Below are 16603 nucleotides of genomic sequence, written 5' to 3'. Positions count from 1 at the left end.
TCTCCATGAGAAAAATGCTTTTAAAAATTTCTCCTCAGATGCAAACATGCTAAACCCAAGTAAATGTCCCTTCACCTGGGTAGGCCTCAAAGGAAGAGGTTGCAGCCACCTGAAATGCCAGTTAGCTGGTCAACCAGTGAGATGCTTGTTTATTTGTAAAGAAATAGCCCATTCTGCGCAGTCTTAACAGCGGCCTGGGAAACAGCAGCCCTGCTTTTATTTTTAAACTTCAAAGTTCATCTTAAAGATAAAGCTCTCTTTTCTCATAAGATGCTGAGTGTGGTACATGGGTATGAAGGTGTAACATAGGCCTTAGACAATCATCTGTAACCTTAGAGGCAACAGGAACATTCGGAGCTGCCTGCCAGGCCCAGACACTCAAAGTGCTACAAAGTCGCCAATCTTTGTGCTTTGGGAGATCAAGTAGTTCCCTTCCCCAGGGCTATATTTCAACCAGGGTTGAGTTCATCTTTGTGCTTGTTTTTTCCCAAATAGCTCGCTTTCTGACTTTTTTGGTTTAATAGTGATATTATTTAAGAGGAACCAAAAGAAAAAGTTCAGTGAAAAAATTGTTTTAGCAATAGAATGAGTTAGTATGAATCCCAGTGCTCATCGTAATATTCTTTGACTATTATACACATAAAATATGAATGGCGAAAGAACAAGAGGGGTTCCTTTTTTCTTCTTCTTCTTCTTGAGATGGAGTCTTGCTCTGTTGCCCAGGCTGGAGTGCAATGGCATGATCTCAGCTCACTGCAACCTCCACCTCCTGGATTCAAGTGATTCTCCTGCCTCAGCCTCCCGAATAGCTGGGATTACAGGTGCATGCCACCACACCCGGCTAATTTTTTATATTTTTAGTAGAGACAGGGTTTCACCACATTGGCCAGGCTGGTCTCGAACTCCTGATCTCGTGATCCACCCACCTCGGCCTCCCAAAGTGCTGGGATTATAGGTGTGAGCCACTGCACCCGGCCAAGACGGTGTCTTTAACAATGGAAATAGAAACGTCATCTTCTGCAATGCTGAGCCTCTGCAAAGCCCCCACAGACAGTCTACTCAGGTGAGGACTGAATTTCCTCCCAGAACACTCTCTCCATTGTCATCCTTCCTCCCCCGATCCCAGGTGAATACATGCGGCACAGAGCCCCTCAAAGAGGCCTTCCATTCCCTCGTCCACTAATTTGATTTTCAGAATGTGGAGCCACGTGCCCCCTGGGACCTGGCCTCTGCTCCCTGCTGCATGTGCAGCAGCAAACAGACCATGGGGCCATGAAGTCTAACAGGCTGCCCAGGACTGGGCACTCAGGCCCTGCTGCTTCTCCCACCTCCCACCTCGCACCTCCCCACGGCCTTTTCTATCACACGGCCAAGGATTCCTTTCCCCGTCCTCTGTCGCTTATCATTTCTCCTGATCCATGCACAGAAGGGGCTCTATTTCTAGGAGCATCAGAGAGAAGCTTTCAAACTTTTTTGCTCATGACCCACAGCAAAAAGTGCATTTTCTGTTGCAATTAAGTATACACACCCATGCGTGCACACGCACACACACACTCACATCTAAGTCAAAAGTTTCAGGAAGCAATACTTCCTTTTATTACAGGCAAAGCCTTCTGTTACTTTCTGTTCTACTCTTCCCAGGCCGCACCACCCCCCACATTTCAACAATGCTCATTGAAATCCACTAAACTGATTTCCCAATCCCCTAACGGTTTATGGTCAGCAATTTGGAAAACACTGGCTGAAATACTAATGAAAGGGCATCGCGGGCCTTCCCTGATGTGAGGGGAGGAAGGAAGGCTTTGCTCAGCTCTACGTTCCCACAGACCCACTTTTCCTGCCCTTTGCCCCACATCCCACCTGCCACTTGTGATTAAATAACAGTTTAACATCACCAAAGCTCCCTTTCACTCAAGAACTAACTCAATTAGGCTTGAGCTGGTGGGAGCTTAAAGCAGATTAAGGGAAGACAAAGGAGGCTTTGGGGTTTATCTTCAGCTTTCATGTTCCTAGGAGCTCTCTCTTCCTGTGCTGAGTCTTAAGCATCAAAGGGAGGGAGGCAGGGAGGGAGGGAGGGAGAGACGGAAGGAAAGATGGAAGGAAGGAAGGAAGGAAGGAAGAAAGGAGAGGAGAGGAGGATGGAAGGAAGGAAGGGGAGGGAGGAAGGAAGGAATGAAGGAAAGGATGAAAGGAAGGAAGGAGAGGAGAATGGAAGGGAGGAAGGGGAGGGAGGAAGAGAAGAAAGAGAAGAAAACTCTCCCAAGCCCCCATCATGGGCTGAGGCCAACCAGCACTGCACTGGTCACCCCCACTTTTATTTTTAAACTTCAAAGTGCATCTTGGAGACAAGGCTCTCTTTTCCCATGAGATGCTGAGGGCTGTGCTTGGGTGTGCAGTAATAACGTAGGCCTTAGACAATTGCTTGTAACCTTAGAGGTATTGGGAGGGTTCCGGGCTGTGCTGGGCCCAGATACTCAAAGTGCTTCCTGAGGCAGATGTCCGTGGTTCAGCTCAGGGATGGGCACTGCTCCCCACGCTCCTCCAATGGGGCAGCTCCCTGCTCCGACCCCACCTCCCACCTCCCTCAGCAGCTCAGACAGCCATCTGTGCGGCAGATGAGCTGCACACAGAAGGTGCTCGGCAAACACTTGCCGAATCCCCTGAAATGGTCCATCTGGGCCCCTTTACAAATCGAATTCTTTCTAGATCAGTGGCGCCCAACAGAATTATAATGTGAGCCACACACGTCATCTTACATTTTCTAGTGGCTAACTAAAAAGTAATAATAATAAAAAGAAACAGGTGAAATTAACTTTAGCAATATACTTTATATATAAAAATCATTATCATTCCAACATGTAATTGTATAAAATTTGTAAGATTTTTATAATCTCTTTTTCTATACCAAGGGTTTGAAATTCAGTGTCAGTTTGGAATTGCCACATTTAGAGTGCTCAGTAGCCACATGGGGCTTGCAGCTACCACCTTGAGCTGCAGCTCTGAACTCTAACCAGGACTCGGGGCAACTGGGGCTCAAGCTGGAGCTCAGCTCAGAAGGAAGGTGCTAGGTGGAGTCCTCCAGCCACAAGTCACAAAGCAGACCGTATTGGGGGCCTTTGCCACTGCACCCCCCTCCCCACCATCCTCACTTGCCTTCCCCACCTGGCACTGTATCTGGTGGGAGGAGATGGGCAGGGCATGGGAACAGAAGGAATGGATGAGGACTTAGAGATATGTGAGCAGCTCTCACAGCCATACACTGCCCCTGCTGGGGAGTCCATGTGGACCCCTCAGCTGGGCCTGACCCCATCACCTGTAATGAGACACACCAAGAAACACGCCCCATCAACACAAAAATGTCTGCTAGGCCAAATCTGGCACAAGCTTAGTGACAGCTGAGTTAAATTACTGCATCCATGGTGCAGTCACCAAATACTTGCAGCCCTCAATCATTTTCAGCTGTCTTTTTGAGGACAACAGAGACATATACAGATTGTCAATTCAACATGAGCTCATTTTATTAGACGCAATCAGCCATATGGCACTTTGCGACCAATAGACGTGCTCCTTTGACAATCAGTGTTATTCAGCCTGCTCAGTAATGAGTTAGCTACTGGTGTTGTCTTCCCTTAGAAGAATCCATTTAACTCCTATGAGTGAGTCAGCTTTTTCCTAAGTGACATCTTTGAGGGGAATGCAATGCCAGCTTGTCACATGCCAGGCTGTGGTGCTCAGTTCCAGAATGTTAGAGCTGGAAAGGTCTTGGTTCTCTCCTAGTCCTGTGGCTTTTGAGCTTTACTTTCTAAGTGCAAAACTTTCTTTCAAATGAAAGCTTATGGGCAGGCCTGATTAAGACAGATTCTTCTGTCGGAGCTGGAAGGACGGCACAGAGCTCTCCCTCCCTTCCTCCTCCCCAGGCACCTCTGTGTGGTCAGGGTTTATTAGAAAACCAGCAACGCTAGGCAAGCCACTCATTGTACACATCTTAAAAGCAGGACCCAGAGCAGCTGCGTGTGATATAGTCACACTGTGCCATGACAGGGCCAGGGTCAGAATTCCACTCTCAGATTCTAAGACCTCTATTATTATTATTATTATTATTATTATTATTATTATTATTATTATTATTATTATTTGAGACGGGATCTTGCTATGTTGCCCAGACTAAAGTGCAATGGCCCTTACAAAGATCTCTATTTTAGTATTTCCAGAGAGTTCCATGGAAGATCTTTGAAAGATACGAATGTTCCCACATGTAGAAACAGGTTATCATGAGGTTTGTTAGGGTTTATTGAGTGCTGTGTGAGAGGCCCCATGCAATGGCTTTCTATGCCAGCCCACAAATTTCAAACAGTAGGAATGGCATTACATTCCCAGCCTAAATGCAGTTATCCCTAACTGCCCTCAGGACCTGGGATCTAGAGGCTAGGGCACCATGGGGTCCCAAATTCTCTGTGCCCTGGGACCCTGAGTCTATGGAACCAGCATGAATGATAGAGGCGTTATTAAGAAATTATTTTAGGTAGTTAGTGTGGGTAAAAGAGTTTTCGGTGGAATTTCCTTTTAATAAAAAGCAGCCCCCAAACCATTTCTTTTCTAACAGAAAGCAGCCCAAAAGCCAAGCTGTAAGCATAGATAAGCAAGCTGGAAGGTCACATGTGTAAGTGCCAGCAGCTGTACCTAGAAGCCAAGTACATTCCAACATGGTGACTTCCCCTCCCTCTCCTTGTTGTCACCTGTGCAGGTGTCATGGCACCACCAGGTTGAGGCCACATTTGCATAATAAAAGATTAGGGTGGGAGGGCCAGTTTCTTCGAGGGCTATGTAAATGACACACCTGGTCAAACCAATCCCCTGGGTCCTGTGTAAATCAAACACCACCTCCTCAAGCCCGTCTATATAATCAACTGCATCCCATCCCAAACTTAGAAACCCTCTTGGGCACCCCCTTCCTCTGCATGAGGAAGCTCTCTTCTCTCTCTCTTCTTTTTGTGTCTATTAAACTTTCCGCTCCTTAAACCTAAACCTACTCCGTGCGTGTGTGTCCGTGTCGTTAATCTTGTTGGCTCGAGACAACGAACCTCGGGTATTTCCCCAGACAACGAAGCCACTTCACTCTCAGATTGGCTAATGAGGCCCCTGCTACTGCGGAGCTGGCAGACGTTTTAGTGGGAAGAGGCAAGAAGGGCCTTCATGGGGCCCTGGGGGTTCCAACAGCAGCAGAGGGCTGTAGATAGGTGTATGGATGTCAGGGAAGACTCAAACTGGGGTGGCAAGGCAGATTCCACAGAAAAGGACAGCTAGCTAGCGATAGTCAGGTTCTATTATACATCTGGGAGACCTGTACTTGGCAGGCACTAAATGGGCTATGAGCTAAGGCCTGGGCTGGACCCTGGGGACGGCCACGACATCTGCCCACCAGAATGGACAGAAAGACCTCTGGAGATGCATCAGATTCTTCTTCTGCCTCCCCATCTGCTCAGACTGTCTCTAACCACCTATCACCATTGTCCTGGTTGAGCAGAAGAGGAATGTAAGCCAGGCCCATGTGCAAAGGTCCATGCGTGTAATCCCAGTGCTTTGGGGGGCTGAGGCAGAAGGATCACTCAAGGCCAGGAGTTCAAGACCTGCCTGGGCAACACAGTAAGACCCTGTTTCTACAAAAAATAATAATTATCCAGGCATAGTGGTGTGGGTCTGTAGTCCTAGCTACTTGGGAGGCTGAAGTAGGAGGGTTGGTTGGGCTCAGGAGTTCAAGGCCACAGTGAGCTATGATTGTGTCACTGCACTCCACCCTGGGTGACAATGAGACCTTGTCTCTAAAAAAGAAAAAAGAACATAAGCCAATATAAAAGACCACAGAGGTGCAAATCAGGGCCAAAAAGGGACCAACAAGGCGTTGCTGGGCTTCCCTGAAGGGGTTCCTGAAGCCCTAAGAGGCTGGCCAGCCTTGTGCTTAACAAGGGCTAGGACTGGGCTGTCGTTATGGCTCTAATCTATTGCCGTTACCCGCCCCCCCACAAATCCCCACTCCCCCACTCCCCTACATACACACCAAGTCCCTGCCTAGGTTAGGCGGGCTGAGCCAAGACAAACACAGCACATGAGCTCACTGTTCTGAGACTGCAGCTCAGATGTGCTATCTGAAATGTGGGGTTTGGACTGGGGTCTTAACCGGAAAAAATAAGCAAGAAATTTTGAAACAAAAGAAAATGTTAACTTGAACCATTTCAGGGATCACTTTACCTTAAAGCTGTTCAGATTCAAACATTGCTAATGGCAAAGCCAAGATTTAAATGGGCCTATTGGGAAAAGAAGTAAAATGGGGGGATTTCCAGGAATGGATAAGAAGGTTAGAATCTGCAGTACATTAAAATTTTTAAAGGATAAAAGGTAAAAAACCAGCCCCAGGAGATTGCCATGAACTCTGACATGAGGAGGTTGGAGCACAAGCCCCACCTTTCCTTCTGCTATTGCAGATTTCCAGGATTCAATTCCACTTCAATTGCTTCATTTCCTTTTTCTCTTTCTTTGTTGCACAGTGATAGTTTGGAAAGTGGGAGGGACAGGCTAGAGGAGAAAGGGCTGGGGATAATGGGAGACAGTGTGGTAAAGAGGAGCACCACAGTACTCTGTCCCTGAAGAAGGGACTCAGAATGGGCAGCTCCTCAGAGCCAGCAGGCGAGGCCAAATACACCAGCTTCTTGGTGCATTTTCAGTGATAGGTCATTTTCCTCCTACATGTGTGTTTCTCCCTATCCAGGGAAAGAGAAATAGTAGGGGAAGGGTGTTAGTTGCCTGAGCAGAGAAATGGAGACTTGATGTTAAGTTGAGACCAGATCTCAGTGAGCTTTGAAAGCTGTGAGAGTTTGGACCTTATTCCATAGGTGAGTGTCCACAATTACATACAGATCTGTGGATGCTCTGGAGGAGTTTACATTCTCACGAGGAAGACAAGCAATTAACTAACTAAGCTATTGCATTTAATTAATTAACCTTGGCAAGCCCTACCAAGGACAAGTATGAGTTACTCTGACAGTAGATAATGGGGACAGGACTTCCTCTGTGGTTACCGACAGGAGATGACCCAAATTAGGGGGAGGAAGAGCATGAGTTTAGTTTGGGAATTGTTGAGCTTGAAAGGGGCTGTAAGTGCCCAGTGGCAAAGGAAAGCAGACAGTTAAGATTGGATTAGCTATGCCAATCTAGAGCTCAGAAAGAAAGAGAGAGCTACAGATATGGTTGGAATTGAAGCCATGGACATAGATGGATGGGATTATTTGGGAAGAATATTGAGACATATGAGGGTCTAGAATGGAACCTTCACAATAACATTTGAAAGTCAGGTAGGGAAGGATAAATCAGCAAACGAGACTAAGGAAGCATGTGTCTGATCCATTGATTATTGTGTTCCCTAGAACCAAGCTCAGTACTTGGCACAGAGTAATCAATAAACATTTATTGAATTGATACGTATATCATCTTGATTGTCTTTTCCCAGTGAAAAAACAAGCTGTGTTAATCAGCTATTGCTGCAATGGTGTTGTGTAACAAATGACCTCCACAGCTCAGAGATTCTCCAGCTTCATAGCTAGCTCCAGTCTGTTCACATCTCCCAGCTGGGGCTAAGCCTGAAGGGCAGTGGTTACTCATGCTCTCATGGCAAGCACTTTTAGAGCCAGTGCCCACATCATGCCCACCCACATTCCATTGGCAATCCCAAAATCAAAAGGGACAAGTCGTAGATGAAAAATGAGCACTTACTTTAGACCCTGAGCAATTTGGGTTCAAATCCTGGATCTACCACTAATAAATGCATCAACTAAGTCAACTTACTTAACTTATCTGAGCCTCATTTTCCACACCTTTAAAACGGGTGTAATAATAGCTCCTTTAGGGGTCTTGAGGATTAAACATGATACACATGAAGAACTTATGACACCTGGTAAGTGAGAAATAACCAGTAGCTACTGTGATCTCTGACCTCCCCTTCTAACTATAGCCCTGAATCTCAAAAGCTTGGATGCTTTAACCAGAGCTCCATGCTCACATCTCAGGTGGGGTTGTGCCCACATCCCCCAGCAGCTCAGGAGAAAAGCTCACCCTGAATTCCGTCTCTGAGGCACACCCTGGGGCAGGAAAGGGAGCAGAAAAAATAATCAAGAAGTCTTGAGGCAGGGTCCAATTCAGCAATTTACCAAATGCCTCCCAGATTTGCTGGAGCTGATGTTTAGTTTTTATCCAGTCCAAAACCACACTTTTGACTGGAGGCATCCTTACGAGAAGTCCTCTTCCTTTCTAGGCCCAGCGTTTAGTTCTGCCTGTGTTCTGAGTGATACCAAAGTACTAATGGGGAATAAAATTCTGCAAGCAGACAGCTTTTCCAAATGGGACTTTTCCCAGACTGCATTTGAACTAGACCTTGGCCTGAAACGCAATATCCAGAGCTTTCTTTGTAGCTTTCTTTATGGCTTGAGAAGCCTTTTTCCATGCACGCTTATGTAAAGATGAAGAATTTATAAGATTCAATGAGATGTCTGGCATCAGTCCCGGTTGTATCTACTGAAGGCTGTTTTCTTTTCTCCGTATCCGCTGTTTAGTAAATTCCCAGAGCAGCCATCAGGAAATAGATGGTCAGTGATATTGCCATCATCTTTATTTCATAATGGCCATTCAATTTGAATGGCCATTCAAATTTTAAGCAGCAGGTTTTCTTTGACATTAATTCATTTATTCTACAAGTATTTATTGAGCACTTACCTGTGTCAGGCACATGGTAAGGGCTCAGAATTTAGTAGTAAATAACTACTGCAGCCACTGCCCTTGTGGCGAGTATGGATGAGGAAACAGAGTCTCAAAAAGAGTAAAGTTTGGCCAAAGTCACAACACAAGTTTGAGCCGAAATTGGAAGTCATATATGCCAACGGGTCCAGCTTCATAACTTGCAAAGCCCAGTGGTAGATGAAAATACAGGCACTTGTCCAAAAACTACTAAGAGTTTCAAGACAGCAACATCCAAGCATTAAACCAAGTGCAGGACCCTCTGTCTCACACCCAGGTGACTGGCCCCGTGCTCTGAGTCATAACTTTTAAACCAGTTTTGACTAATTCTGTACTTAAATGAGTATGAAAAAGTGATGGGAGGGGTGTACTGTGGACTAAGGATGAAACCACCAATAATCCTGAGCTAAGGAACAAATAGGAAATTCACATATGGTATTTCTGTTTGCTGGCCCGTTTTTCAGAGTTAAATGTTTAGACACAGTCCTACCTTGATAAATTTTTCACAGCAGAACACCCCAACTGGGATTCCAAATCCTTCCATCACACATGGAGGAGCTAGGATTTGCAAACCCACTTGTCTGTATATCAATCCTGTGGGGAAAGACCTTATACATGTAAATAGCCAAACCAGACCAGTGTATGAATCGGTTTGTCGGTCAAGCACTGACATACTAGCAGGAGTTCTGCCTGTGGTTTTTTTGATTTATTTCTTTGCAAAGACAACATCAGCTACCAAGAAAAGGAAACAACTCCACCCTTTACTTGAGATTGTGCACCAAAGTCAGCCTGATTAAACCAGGAGGTTTTGCCCTATTTTCTGATGGGGATGTGCCCCTACCTTGTTCACTCTGCAGGAAGGCAAAGCATGGGTTTGTTGACCTCATAGCTGATTCATTTGACTGGAGCTAGTGTGTGGGAAGATACAGGAGTAGAGGGGAAGATAGATGAACTAATCAGACAGCATACATGCCTGGCCTGCTATCAGCAGTCTGGCCTTCATCTCAACAGACGTTTACTCTATAAAACTGGAAAAACCACTTCACTCTCTGAGCCTGCTCTCCCACCTGTGAAATGGGAAAGTGGGACCAAGTCAAATAAAAATCTCCCAGTTGTCATTGCCATCTGATAATCATGCATATCCTCTGGGCTTGTAGCAGCTCCTCTTTCCCATAGTCCCAGGAAAGAGATCCTGGCTCTCAGAGAAAGTGAGGAGAGAACATTTTAAATGCCTTTGTTTCATAACTGAAAACCAGAAGGCCTTGCAGCCTTGACCAGACAGACATCTTAGGGAGGTTTCCTTCCCTCCTCTGATTCCCCTGGGGGGCTGGGACTGAAAGATGCAGACTGAGGTCCTGCAAGTAGTCATTGCGACCAGTCCTCATCTGCGAAGTGTGTTCCCACAGCACTGGGAGCTGTCCTTTGCGAGCTCAGGTTTTTTTCTCACTTGTTTTAATGGTTCACACACCCACTCCATGTCTGTCTGATTTTCAGGCCACAATGCCCAAGTGTGACCCCAGAAACTCCTTGGTCTCACTGTCTCACAAGGTCAGGTCAAGAGGAAAGAGGAGCTACCTGTTAGAAAGGGTATCCTCTTTCCTTTACCCCTTCTCCTTGTATACTTTTTCTTCCATTAGTTCTTCCATTTAAAACTCATTTTCAAAAGCTCCCAAATTGCTACTTGGCAGCAGATGGGGCACTGAAAAGAGGAATGACAGGGAAGGTGGAGCCCATCTGATTGACTTTTCCTCCCTCATTGCAACTTTCTCAGGGTTCTCTGCATTACACATTTCAAAAGGAAAGTTCTGGGCACCATCCTTGGTCATGGTGGGAATTTAATTGACTTGGACTCAGGTGGCACTGGAGCCAACTGGAAGCCACCAAGCTCTGTTCTCTCTCCAGTTCTTCAACTAACTAGAAGGCTGATCCTAAATGTAAAGCCCTTTAGATCTAAAACCAGCAGGAGAGGAAGGGTGGGTAGAAAGACCTGCCCCACAAGAGATTGTGAGGGTGTTGAAAGGAGTTCACCAAACTGTGAGCTCCTTAGAGGGAATAATGAGGCCAGGTGCTGAGTTTTTTAAAGTGGGAGGTAAAGAGGGGATTGATCAATGTGGGGGAGTGACAGAGTGAGGGGGGAACTTCTCTGCCCTTTTGGACAAGGAAAAATAATTAGTCATCCCCCCTCTGCCCACTTCATAACATACATACATGTGTGTTACACCACAAATGGGTAAAAAAATAATAACACTAAAGTTGAAGTTTCCACCAGATTGGTAAAGTAGCTGTGAAGAATTTTAAATGGTTTTGAGTAAAGTTTCCAAGGAAAGGAGAGACATACCCTCACAATAGTTTTTCTCCAGAAGGACTTTGGGCCCATTTACAATCTCCCTCTTTCAAGTTCTCAACAAAAATATCAGTTTGAAGTCTGATCAGGCACCTGCAGTCTTGGCACAGCAGCCTGTCCAAGGGTTTATGTGTTTATTCTCTACTTCATTCCACAAAGATCTGAGGAAGCATTCAGGCGAAATAGATATGACAATATCTGTGTGTTAATACACATGATTAAAGACTTTGTTGGCTTTGGAATATCAGCAAAATGATAGACTAGGAAGCTCCTAATTTGCATTTCCCCACAGAAACATTTTTTAAAACCTAGAAACTTTCTGAACCAATTTTGTCACAGCACTGGAAACAGTCAAAGGTTTACAGCAGTCAAGTGAAGGCCCAATCAAGAAAAAGTCATCTTCAAAATGGCAGGGAAGTTTTGTGTTTTAACTCACCCTGGCCCCATCCTCTCCCCGGTGTGGCAGCAGTCTTTGTCTTGAAACACAGCAACCAGCCTTGTTCCAATTTCCTCCTTGTAAACTGGAAGAATCAGAGCAGATATTACTTGCAAATTATTATATACATCTCTTTTAAACTGTCTGGGAGATAAGTGACGGACTGACTCACTAGTCTGTGTTACCTAACTCAGAACACAGCTGGAAAAATAAGTGGACACTGTTAATACAAGCTGCAAGATCACTATAGGCTCATGGCCTGGGCAAGAGATTTTGAGTGGAGCCACAGAGTAGACCATCTAAGGCCCAGATGAGAAGCTGGAGTAAGACTCTTTGGGAAATTAGGACACTCAAAAGCAGCTGTTATGAGAGAATTTAGAAAGCCATGTCCATGCCCAGGCAAGACACAGGCTCAAAAAGTCTGAAGAAAGCCTTAGGCTTTCACCTGAAGCTGATCCCTAGGGTCTGAATAAGCCTCGCTAGCCTTGAAAGAGTGCTGTAGCACAGAGGCAATCTGAAAAGACTGCAAGAGCCCTTAGCATTGAAGGAAATCTCGGTCAAAGCATTAGCTGAACACAAACTAAAGGAATACAGACTTCAGTGATTACATGTGACAAGGAATAGTCTTGGGAAAACAGTCTGAAAAACTCTCAGACATGAATGCCACAGGCTTCAACAATTTTTACAAAAAAAACCACAAACAAACAAACAAACAAACAAAAAAACAGTGACCTCTGGGGAAGGAAAAGATTCTGATTTTCAGACTTACCACATTGTAACAGTGAGATGTTCAATGTTTACAAAAAACACAAGGTATACAAAGAAACAGGAAAACATAGTTCACTCAAGTAAAAAATGAAAAAAAAAGATATTGACAGAAACCATCCCTGTGGAAACCCAGACATCAGACTTACTACACAAAAACCTTAAAACAACTGTTTTAAATATGCTCAAATAACTAAAGGAAAACATGGGCAAACCACTAAAGGAAATCAGAAAAATGATAGATGAGCAAAATGACAATATTACCAGAGACCAAAATTTTAAAAAATACCAAACAGAAATTTTGGAGCTGTAAGTACAATAATTGAATTGAAAATTTCACTACATGTATTTAACAGCAGATTCAATTTCAACAGGCACAAGAAAGATATATGAACTTGAAGACAAGACAATTTAAATTATCTTGTCTGAAGAATGGAAAGAAAAAAGAATGAAGAAAAGTGAACAGAGCCTAAGAGACTTGTGGGACACCATTAAGCAGACAAGCACACATTAGGGAAGTTCCAGAAGGAGAAGAGAGAAAGGAAGGGAAAGAAAGAAAATTGAAAAAAATAATGGCTAAAAACTCCCCAAATTTGATGCCAGACATGAATGCACAAATTCACAAAACTTGACGAGCTCTAAGTAGGATAAACTCAAAGAGAACCATACAAAGACACATTATAATCAACTGCCAAAAGACAAAGAAAGAATATTGAAAGTAGCAAGAGAGAAGCAACTCATAACATACAAAGAATGCTCCCTAAGATTATCAGCAGAATTATCATTAGAAACTTTGGATCTCAGGAAGCAATGGGCAGATAGCTTAAAGTGCTGAAAGGAAAGTGACCTGTCAACTGAGAATTTTATATGCATAAAAATTGTCTTCCAAAAATGAGAAATTAAGACATTCCCAGATAAACAAAAAATGAGGAGTTCATTACCTATCCTACAGGAAATGCTAAAGGGAGGCCTTGAAGTTGTAATTAAAGAAAACTATACAGTAACTCAAAGCCATATGAAGAAATAAAGATCTCTGTAAATGTAAATACATGGGCAAGTATAAAGCCAGTATTTCTATAATTTTGAGCTTATTTTCTACTGGGATTAAAAAAAGAAGGGATAAAATAATTATAAATCTATGTTATCGAGCACGCAATGTTTAAAGATGTCATTTATGATTTGTGACATTAATGACATGAAGGGGAGGATGAAGCTATGTAGGAGTAGTTTTTGTGTGTGATTGAAGTTGGTGGTAATTAAATCTAATTGTTATAACTTTAGGAGGTTATATATGGTAACCACAAAGAAAATATCTATAGAATATACATAAAAGTAAATGGGAAGGGAATCAAAATGTATCACTACAAAAAATCAACTAAATACAAAAGAAGGTAGTAATGAAAGAAATGAGATAAATGATAATGAAACACAACATATCAAAACTTATGGGATGCATAACTTCAAACTATATATGCTTACAGTAACCAAACCAGCATGGTACTGGCACAAAAACAGACACATAGACCAATAGAACAGAATAGAGAACACAGAAATAAAGCTACACAACTACAAACAACTGATCTTAAATAAAATCAACCAAAGTAAGCAATGGGGAAAAGTCGCTATTAAATAAATGGTGTTGGGAGAACTGGGAGAACTGGCTAACCATGTGCAGAAGAATTAAATTGAATACCTATTTATCACCATATACAAAAAATAACTCAATATGGATTAAAGACTTAAATGTAAAACCTTGAACTATATAAATCCTGGAAGAAAACCTAGGAAATACCCTTCCAGACATTGTCCTAGGCAAAGAGTTTATGACTAAGTCCTCAAAAGCAATTGCAACAAAAACAAAAATTGACAAGTGAGACCTCATTAAACTAAAGAGTCTGCACAGCAAAAGAAACCATCAACAAAGTAAACAGACAACCTATAGAATGGAAGAAAATATTTGCAAACAATGCATCTGGCAACGGACTCATATCCAGAATCTATAAGGAACTTAAACATATCAACAAGCAAAATACAAATAACCCTATTAAAAAGTGGGCAAATGACATGAACAGACACTTTTCAAAAGAAGACGTATGAGTGACCAACAAACATAGAAAAAATGCTCAACATTACTAGTCATCAGAGAAATGCAAATCAAAACCACAATGAGACACCATGTCACATCAGTCAGAATGGCTATTATTAAAACTTCAAAAAATGACAGATGTTGGTGAAGCTGCAGAGAAAAGGGACTGCAAATACACTGTTGGTAGGAATGCAAATTAGTTCAGCCACTGTGGGAAGCAGTTTGGAGATTTCTCAAATAACTAAAAATATAACTACCATTTGACACAGCAATCCTATTACTGGGTATATACCCAAAGGAAAATAAGTCATTCTACCAAAAAGACACCCGCACTTATACATTCATCACAGCACTATTCACAATAGCAAAGACAGAATCAACCTAGGTGCCTATCAATCATGGATCTGATAAAGAAAATGCAGCATATATACATTATGGAATACTATGCAGCCATTAAAAATAATAAAATCATATCCTTTGCAGCAACATGGATGCAGCTGAAGGCCATTATCCTAAGTGAATTAATGCGGAAACAGAAAACCTAATGTCTCATGTTCTCACTTAGGTGGAAAATAAACCTTGAGTACACATGGACATAAAGATGGAAAAAACAGACACTAGGGACTCCAAAAGGAGAGGAGGAGAGAGGGGGCAAGGGCTGAAAAGCTTCCTATTGGATGCTGTGTTTATTATCTGGATAACGGGATCAATAGAAGCCCAAACCTCAGCATCACACAAATATCCTGTAACAAACCTGCACACGTATCCCCTGAATCTAAAATTTAAAAAAATTATAATTAAAAATCCCTTATGGGATTCAGTAAAAGTGATGCCAGGAAAAAACGTGTAGATTTAAATGCTTACATTAAAAAAGAAGAAAAATCTCAAATTCACAAACTAACTTTATGCCTTAAGAAACTATAAAAAGAAGAATAAACTAAAACCAAAGCTGTCAAAAGAAACATAATTAATAAATAATAAAGATTAGAGCAGAAATTTAAAAAAAAGAGAGCAGAAAAATAGAGAAAATTAACAAAATTAAATGTTGATTATTCAAAAAAAAACAACATTGAGAAAACTTTAGCTACATTATCTAAGGAAAAAAGAGAGAAGATTCGAATAACTAAAGTCAGAAATAAAAGTGGGGACATTACCATCGGTTTTACAGAAATAAAAATTATTAAAAAAGAATATGATGAACAATTATACACCAACAAACTGGATAAAGTAGTGAAATTTAAAAATTCCTATAAAACATAAAATCTATCACAATTGACTCAAGGAGACATAGAAAATCTGATTAGATCTATAACTAGGAAGGAGATTGAATCACTTATCAAAAACCTCCAAGAAAGAAAAGCCAGGAATTCGCCCGCCGTGTTCATGGAGACAGGCTGAGGTGGCCGGGCTCCGAAGCACCAGGGCTCCAGGACAACGAAGATGTTGGCTTCCTTAGTCTGGGCAACTAAAAAAACTAAAAAACTAGAAAAACTAGGAAAACTAAAAAAACTAGAAAGAGGAAACTGCAGCCCACCGGGGCTGCCTTCACCCTGACACCCTCAGCAGTAAACAAGATAAAACAACTTCTTAAAGATAAGCCTGAGCATGTAGGTATAAATGCTGGTGTCTGAACCAGGGGCTATAATGGCCTTTCTTATACTATAGAATATACAAAGACAAAAGGAGATTCTGATGAAGAAGTTATTCAAGATGGAGTCAGAGTATTCATCGAAAAGAAAGCACAGCTAACACTTTTAGGAACAGAAATGGACTATGTTGAAGACAAATTATCCAGTGAGTTTGTGTTCAATAACCCAAACATCAAAGCAACTTGTGGCTGTGGAGAAACCTTTAATATTTGAAATCTCAGGACTCTTCTGACCATAGGCTCCAGGAAAGCTCATGGAAGCCTTGGGGCTCACTGAAGAAATCATGTGACTGTCACGTGCTTAATGTGTGGCTGCCTTATAAGGAAAATAAAGTGATGCATTTTGAAAATGAAACAAACAAAAAAATAAAAGCCTAGGAGCAGATGGCTTTACTGGCGAATTCTACTCATTTTTAAAGAAGAATTAACACCACTGCTTCTCAAATTCTTCCCAAAAGTTGAAGAGAAAACACTTCCTAACATTCAATAAAGCCAGCATTACTTTTGATACCAAAGCCAGAAAACAAAATTACAAGAAAACTA

General features: G+C 42.5%; 1 pseudogene; it reads left to right on the top strand.

The window, feature by feature from the left end:
* The window catches only part of LOC129033970 (iron-sulfur cluster assembly 1 homolog, mitochondrial-like), a 43627-nt pseudogene extending 27353 nt beyond the window's left edge, over positions 1-16274 (top strand).
* The last annotated feature ends 329 nt before the right edge of the window (positions 16275-16603 follow it).

The sequence above is a fragment of the Pongo pygmaeus genome, chromosome 1 (assembly GCF_028885625.2).
Source record: "Pongo pygmaeus isolate AG05252 chromosome 1, NHGRI_mPonPyg2-v2.0_pri, whole genome shotgun sequence".
NCBI classification, from domain to species: Eukaryota; Metazoa; Chordata; class Mammalia; order Primates; family Hominidae; genus Pongo; species Pongo pygmaeus.
The sequence above is the reverse complement of the archived record's forward strand: the minus strand, read 5'-3'. Positions and strand labels throughout refer to the sequence as shown.